General features: G+C 47.0%; 1 long non-coding RNA gene across 1 annotated transcript; it reads left to right on the forward strand.

Moving 5' to 3' along the window:
* Positions 1 to 1,811: 1,811 nt before the first annotated feature.
* Positions 1,812 to 6,120, forward strand: LOC138239112 (uncharacterized). The gene is made up of 3 exons (XR_011189550.1): positions 1,812 to 2,861; positions 3,572 to 4,027; positions 5,295 to 6,120. It is a non-coding gene; the product is annotated as an uncharacterized lncRNA (long non-coding RNA).
* The last annotated feature ends 2,230 nt before the right edge of the window (positions 6,121 to 8,350 follow it).

An 8,350-nucleotide genomic window follows, 5' to 3' on the forward strand; every position in this document is an offset into this window, starting at 1 on the left:
AACAAACCTTGCTGTCAAACTCTCGTTAGGGTTTCCACATTGGCTAAAGACGCTGAAATGCCCGTCTGAGCCATCTGCCCGAGATTACTCTGTGCGATCTAATTTTAGAGAGCATCCCATTTTTATACCGGCTGCTAAGGTTTGCATTAAGGGTGAACTCGGGTGCGCTTACAATCAGAGATAAAATAAGCTTTATCCGTTTTACAGCTCCCCCTTTCTCCAACCCCACACCCCTCCTCTAAATTGCCCCCTCTCTCTGTTTAAATGGCTTGTACAGGAGGATTTAAAAGCCCCTTTCGCTGTTGCATAAAAGGGATCTTAAGGAATGCACTGTCTGCAGCCGTTTTAAATACCGACAATGAGCTGCGCCCCAAAAACCCATTGGTACGTGCCAAGAGCGATTGTCTACATTAATAACCATCAAAAGGGCAACTTTCTGTGTTAACATACAGGTGAACTCATTCCTGGGAAAATCAAGAATTTCTCAGCTACTATGTAGGAGTAGCGTCCCCCTTTACTCTGACTTAATAAGATTAGTCTTGCCTTGCTCCCTGCCTTTATGGTACTGTCTACTTCCCATTTCTTTACTTTCATGCTAATGTGATTAGTCCTGTGCCTGTGGTCCCTTGGAGGAGAGGCCGTCACAAAGATCTCTGCCTACTCCACTGCACCTCTTTCCTCATCCCTGGGTCTTGTGTTCACACTCACTGAGGCCTTTGTGGAACGGGGAGGGGTGAGTGGGGGTGGTGGTGGGGGATGTCAGCAGGCTTCCTGAGTAGCATCACCCTCCTCTTCCAGAGAGAAGGGAAAAAAGACAAAACAAAAAATCTACGGAGAAAAGGACAGGGGGCAAACCGGGACAATTCCAAACGCTCCGCAAACGGTGGCGAAGAGAAGAAGAGAAGGTTGTTTTCTCGCCTGGAATTCACCGCGGGCTCCTCTTGCACCGTCGCTGGAGTGCGGCAGGGCCCATTTCTCAGGACTTTGGGCGACTGGCACCCTCAGTCTGAGGACAAAGTCGGGTCAGTTTTGGAAAAGGCGGAGAGGGGTGAGATGAACTCACCGAAACTGCACAAATCGCGCTCAGCAGACCCCTGCACAGAGTTCCCCAGCTTGTCCAACCTGGGTCCCGCCCGGATCCAACCCTACACCCACCTACCAATCATCAGCACCGAACGCAGAACCAGCTTGTAAACCTGATTTCCGTTGGGTTTAAGGGAAGCGACCTTTAACTCTCACAGGAAAAAATAATGGAGTACGGAGTTAATGTGCTGGTTCAAAGCACTGAATTAATCTGAGCCCTGGCTTGTGTGCAACCCTCTTTGCAAAAGCAGCGTAGTGGAACTGACTGTAGGAACATAACCAGGGTGCTTTAGAGATGACTGATAACCTCTGGATGACACGATTGATTGTAAAATAATAATACAAGCTGTCCACATTAAGCTCAAGTGAAACGATAGGGAACTCTGATGATGAATTGACTGCATCTACCTAGTGATGTCCTTAAGGAGGTGTGGGAAGTCTCTGAGAAAAACAGACTCCCCCAGGCTAATGCTGATGCTCTTAATTAACATGACAGTAGCAGAGAGGAGCAACATAAAAACCTCATTACAAGTTGGAGAGCCTTATCAGCCAGCAGTCATACATGGATTGCTTTTACTTGCAGCGCTGAGATGTTTGCCAAGTCTATGTCACACGCAGGCTGGGAAGCCTCTGGCACACATCCTGCCTCAGCGGAGCACACTGACCCCCCTCGCCAGCTGTGATTTTGGAGAACAATGACAAAACTGTTTTCAAGGGCTCTGGTTCTTTCAACCCGTGTCAACCCCGCCGTTTTCTGAGCTGTATGGGTATACCGGACACGCAGAGAGAGACTGTCTACTGTATTCTGGGTGAAGAGGGAGGTGGGCCGATATGCTTTGTGATTGTTCCTGAGACCAAGACTGTAGCGCTCTCACAATTACAGACTCTCAAGCCCGGGAGCTGAGCTGGGATCTCAAGAGGACTTGAAGGTCTCGCAAGCAGATGGGACGTTTGTGAAAAGGATCAAAGTGATACCCGGTGTTTTCAGAGACCATTCATTCATTCGGAGAGCTGACGCGAGGGCGGTACCTGATTCGAGTAATCAGGTATGGATCTCCTACAAGGAATCTACTCTGTTTAATCTTGTGGGGATCCACTCTGAGGCCCCAGAGGAGGTTCCTGGATTGCCTTGACTGCGCTGTGGTACTCGTAACACACTATGGGTCACAGGAGGATGGCCCTACACTTTGAGAAATACTCGCAGCTCATGAGTGTCTCACCCAGGCAGAGTTGTTTTGCAGTGCTGCAAAAAGAGTTCCTAGTGAAAAAATGTTGAAAACGGTCAGTATTGTTTCCATTATTCATGTAGACTGTTTCAAACTAGTAACACTGTCACTGACGTATGATTAATAATGTACTAATCAGTGAACAACTACTGCTGAACTTTACCACCAGATGCTGAGCAAACCCGAGTCAAACCTCATCAAGATAACTGTCCTGTGGCAAGAGGGAGCAAATATTTTTCCTGTATGTGGGACTGCATCACTGAGAATGAAGACTTTTGCTTTTTCAAGAGAAGGCATCCTCATAGGAAGAGGACGCACCGGAAACACCTCCACATTCACTGGAGTGAGGCGTGGCATGAAAGTGACAGGGTGCTGAAATGACTGTTTTTGTTCCCTTGCAAACTGTGTGTGCTGTCACTTTAGAAACACTGGAGATGGGTCTTGGGAAACAACATGGTGCCTGCTGCCTTCCCAACCTGGAACAGGGCTTTTCAAATACATCAGCGCCGCCTCTTGCCCCATCACCAGCCAACAAACACCTTGGATCCTTCGGTAATAATCATTTTGATGATGGTTAAGGTGTTCATAGAGCATAGGACTGTCTTCTGAAGATCTCAATAAGAGCAGAGAACAGCCAAGCAGAAGACAGGTTACAAATGAGAAGAGGCCATTCAGCCTTCTAGCAGGTTTGGTCGTTAGTAGTTAATTGATCCAAGGATCTCCTCCAGCTGTTTCCTGGAAGAATCCAGAGTATCTGCTTCAACAACATGGCTGGGTAGCTTATTCCACAGTTCCACCACCCTTTGAGTTACAAAGTGCCTCCTGTTCTCAGTTTATAGTAAAAGGTTTAAATACACTTTCAAAAAGTTTTCCCTTGTGCCCCCCGGGTTCACGTTTCAGTTTTCAGGGAGAGATGGCCATGCTTATACCCATAAAATTGAATGTGACACTTATTGTATTAAATATGGACTAATGAGAGGCTCAGAGCTTATAACAGTGTGCTCTGCAGGTCTCGTCACGTGAGAGAGTGAGGATTCAGCTTCGATCACACTACTGTAATCCCATACTCCAGGGTCTGTGAGCTCGGAAGGTGGACAGTGCTGAGGGGCTTTCATGTCACAGTCTGATGAGAACAGACATGACCACTAGCGATAATTAATCGCCACAGAATGCCGCTGTCTGCCAGTGGTTATTAACAAGCTGCATTCCACACACGTGGCTGTGAATCTCTTTTGATTGATGACATCGGCTTCTCACTGCAGGGGGATGTGATTGGACACAGTCAGTGGGATTCCTGTGACCTCTGACTGAGCGGCTGAATCTCTGCGCGGAGGAAAGACACAGCTGTTCCACTCTGAACATCAGACTGACACACAGACAGCTTCCACTCCCTGTGGGAAAATCCTCCAATCCTCAACCAATCCTCCTTCCATTCATTATCCATTCAGAAAGGTGCTTAGTCCTGGTGAAGCTGGGGGCAGCCAGACCTCCAGTAATGGAATAACAGGATGGATGTTTTTTCTCCTTAGACACTACCATTACGTTTGCGAAACCACCTCTCTAAAAGCACCATTCATCCCCTCCAGAATGGGAGCTCCACCAGCAGGGGAGGAAAAGACGCAGACACACCCCATTGACCACGCGGGCCTTCGCTGGCAGTGGTATGAGTGGCAGTGGTGTGTCCCAGGTGCAAGGCTGAATCTCACACCTGTTAAAAGGTATGTGGATTATGACCCTCGGGTATAATTGTTAGAAAATCAAAAACTGTCTACGGCTCGCAGAAATTCAGAAACTGACTGCAAAATGACTACAAAGAGCCCCACTGGGGGGTTGGTGTCATGCAAAATTTAAGCACGACAACTGGGGATGTTTAGAAGGCTGTGGTTGTTCTTTTAGGTCTCTGTGTCTATGCAGAACAGAAAACCTAAAAACCTAAAACACAAGAATGTTAGAACCTAAGGCACAAGAATGCATGAATGTAAGAAGATAAGAACATTACAATATAACAACAGAAAGCATAGAAACACAAAGTGTAAGAACATAAGACGAGGCAAACTTGGACATGAGAACTGGAGGGCAAAGGGACATTAGACCACAAGAGGAAGAGAATATAAGATCCCAAGAAAATGCGGGTATATGAACATAAGGGCAAAAGAACACAATAATGTAGGAACATAAGAGCTTGTGCACCTCATAGCACGAGAACATAAGAACAAAAGAAGGGTTGCAAACAAGAGGAAGACGTTCAGCCCATCTTGTCCGTTTGTTAGTTAGATGTTGATCCAAGGATCTCATCCTGCCCTTTCTTAGAAGACTCCAGGTTATCGTCTTCAACGCGCCCCGTAATCGCAATGAATGGCAAAACCCTTGGGGGATGCCTGTCGGAGTGACGGGAAATTAATACGTAGGGTAGGCATCTGTTGTGTGATGTTATAGTTATTTGGAATGTAATGTTACTTAACAATAATAATTATAATAGTTGCTTACACTTCTATAGCGCTTTTCTGGACACTCCACTCAAAGCGCTTTACAGGAAATGGGGATCCCCTCCACCACCAATGAGCACCGACTTGTTTGTATGTCCTGCACAGACCTGTGTGTGTAAAACATAGCTGCTTGAATGCAAGACAAATTACAGAGAAATCAGACATCAAACCGTTATGATCGTAGCATATTGAAAGGGGGGGATACAGAGGCAAGGGGGAAGGGGAAGAAGCAGGAGGGGAAGAGAAAGTGAGCCACACTTCCCCGGGTCTGTAGGTAAAAGGTCAGGGTTTTTCTTTGCACGCTACGAAAAAAAGAGACAGAAAAAAACCCTCCTGACTGTGTTGTGAAAGTGTCCACACACCTTGTAGATTGCCTCAGTAAATGCAGGCGGGTGTTTGCTTTGGTGTTTTGTAACTGTTTGCGATGTTAATTATTGAAAAAGCAGCCCCTGCTGACAGCTAGTGCCATCAGTCCCACACGGCCTGTCTTGTTTCCCAGGAGCAAGGCTGAGCAGAGGAGCGGAAAACTGGCTCCCCTCTACCAGGGAAGATGACCAGGCCAGAGGACAGAGGAAACCTGCCGTATCCCAGCAGAATGATACTGACCAACACGCCAGCGTAGCAGCTGCTGACCTAAAGAACAGCATGAACTAACAAGCTGCTCAGCTCCATACTATGTGACACATAAAGAAAACACACGACGTCTCCTCTGAAAAGACGCTTATTGGTTAGATACGTCTGTAGATGAAAAGGGAGTATAAACCGTCACTAAAATAATAATCAGACAGGACTTGGGGTACTTATTTCACAGACAACACTGCAGCTACAACCCAGGTCGTCTGGTAAACCAACAATTTCCTGAGAAATATTTGAACAGTGGGAATAAAAGTGAAAGTTGCAATGACACATTAGCCATAAATCACTCTTTATCTTCTTGTGAAATACCCTACCTCCAGGAAACATGCTAATAAAACCCAATAGGGGCTATAAACACCTCCTAGAGTTTCTCTGGTGCCTTTGGGTTCAATGCTGCCGAACCCTCCACAGCCAAGAGTCACGTCTCACGGGAGCCTCTGGCTGGGGTTAATGAGTGTGTCAAGGAGCTGTTACACAGGGATCACTGAAAATGCAATAAATCACCTCTGGCAGCAGCACTGTGAGGAAAATAACATTGAATGGCGTATTCTCTTGTGGAAAATGAAGTGTTTCAGTATCACTGTACAGGAAGGGGCTCCATCCCACAGTATATCCCAGTCCTGCAGGTATGATAGATCTGGTTTTATAACTGTAAGGGCTTGGAACACTTTGATGATCAAAGCCGGTCATTTCTGGAATAAGGTGATTTAACAATCTGAATAGCATTTAGCTCTTACGGACAAGAGCTTCCTGAGCTGAACAAATAATGTTGGAGGTATTTGTAGTCTTTAGCTGCAGGTGATCTATCATGTTCTTTATATTTAATTACTTTGTTAGGGCTCTCCAAGACCAGGGTTAGAGACTCCTGTTGTACAGTATTCCAGTAGCACAGAGAGGCAGACTAAGAGAGTAAAACTGCAGCTGCTGAGAAACCTGAAGGCATTCAGAGACAACAGCAAAGTTAGAATGTATCTTTCAACTTAATGGTCGTTTAGTTGGTTCAATTGTTGCCTGATGGGACTATATCAGAAAGTCATATCATTTCTATATCATATCATATCATTTCTGTAAATTATATCATTTCTTTAAATAGTTTTTTTTGCATACAAATTAAAAATTACTTTGATTGGGGTGACTCGTTTTTCAAAATACGTGTAAGATTCCCTGGGCAGTTTATCCAGGAAAATGGATATTTTAAAACTGTCACGTTCAGAGTTCATCCACTTGGTGGCGCTGTTGAGTCATCTGTCACCCCGGGAAGGCCTGAATTGGTTATGAAGCCGTCAGCAGCTTCAGGTCTCCTGCTGAATGCATCTAACAAATGAAGACAAGGGGAACAGGTGCTGTCCCGCCGAGCGGTTAGTCAACAGAGAAGCAAATAACGCTGGTAGTGGTGTCTTCCACTCTGCTGTAAAGGTGATTACATTGTAAAACAGTTCTTAGGATATTATTTGGGGGGGTCTGGAAAGTAAACACGACATAGATCACGGGACGTAAAATCCATGCTGTGCAATACACTACAAATGAAAATTAAAAGAAAGGAACCAATACAATATGTGTTTAGTTCTGTTTGTAGCCAAAAAAAAAGTGATTACACGAAGGGGTTTTGTTTTCTATACATATTCAGGACTACACTGGTAAATACTCCTTAATCATTCTCCCCGGTCCGGCTGTGTTAAGCATGATATATGTGCCTTCATTTAGCCAAGCAGCTTCGATACACGTGACCAACTTGCTCTAGAATTGAGCTGGAAAACAGTTCTGAGGTAAAAGGAGAGGGACCCCGTTTCTGCGCGGTGCAAGCAGGGCCTGCAGAGGAGCAATGCGCGCAGTTTTAATCACGGCATTGTTTTAGCCCATCTGCATGACAAAACAGGAGTCTGCTGCCAGCTGGTACCGATCCAGGGCACCGCGCTGGCTCCCAGGATACCCACTGTGGTAAACATGCAAACACTGTACTTACACTCCTCCTGGCACTCCTATCACTTTTCATTTACAGTGCGATTTAAAGCACTGGTCTACGGCCGTGATTCTAATGGATTCTGCCAGGATGAGATGAGGGAATTGGATCAACCGCGGAGTGCAACTTAACCCTGTCATTGCTGATTTCACTACGAGTCACACAGGGCCGAGGTGCGATGTGACGCGTTCTCGTGGAGAAGCGCACGTGGGCTGAGTGGGTACTGCCGCATCTCAGGTGTGTTGCCACGTGACTGAATAGTTATGAATCCTCTCGAGTGCACGGAAGTGACGTTGCATTGCTTGTAGTTGGTCGGAGAATGTAATATGTCATTTTGCACATATTGCATTTAATTTAATGTATTGTAACGCAACGGGGGCTCAGGCGGGCGCCCTTGCCGCATTAGGTCGGCCCCTGCACCGTCCGGGGCTCGAACCCGGGACTTCCGAGTCTCTCTGCAGCGACCTAGCCCCGTGAGCTAAAGAGAGATCTCTCCACAGCCCAGTAGCTGTGGTCCTGCTATCACAGGGAAGGGCGGTGACGTCACCCGCTCTGGTACGCCGGCTCTTACACAGTGCCTGTCGGCCGTAAGCGTTACACTCTCCCCCGCTTAAATCGCCGTCCCCGGCGAAGGGCTATCCCGCCCCACTTCTGACACCAATGTAACGCAACGGGGGCTCAGGCGGGCGCCCTTGCTGCATTAGGTCGGCCCCTGCACCGTCCAGGGCTCGAACGCGGGACTTCCACGTCTCTCTGCAGCGACCTAGCCCCGTGATCCAAAGAGAGATCTCTCCACAGCCCAGTAGCTGTGGTCCTGCTATCACAGGGAAGGGCGGTGACGTCACCCGCTCTGGTACGCCGGCTCTTACACAGTGCCTGTCGGCCGTAAGCGTTACAGTATTTAAACTCAGGATTAGCGCAGCCTATGGTTCTTATCTGGCGTTGGTTTATGTCTTAGA

The sequence above is a fragment of the Lepisosteus oculatus genome, chromosome 5 (assembly GCF_040954835.1).
Source record: "Lepisosteus oculatus isolate fLepOcu1 chromosome 5, fLepOcu1.hap2, whole genome shotgun sequence".
Taxonomy (NCBI): Eukaryota; Metazoa; Chordata; class Actinopteri; order Semionotiformes; family Lepisosteidae; genus Lepisosteus; species Lepisosteus oculatus.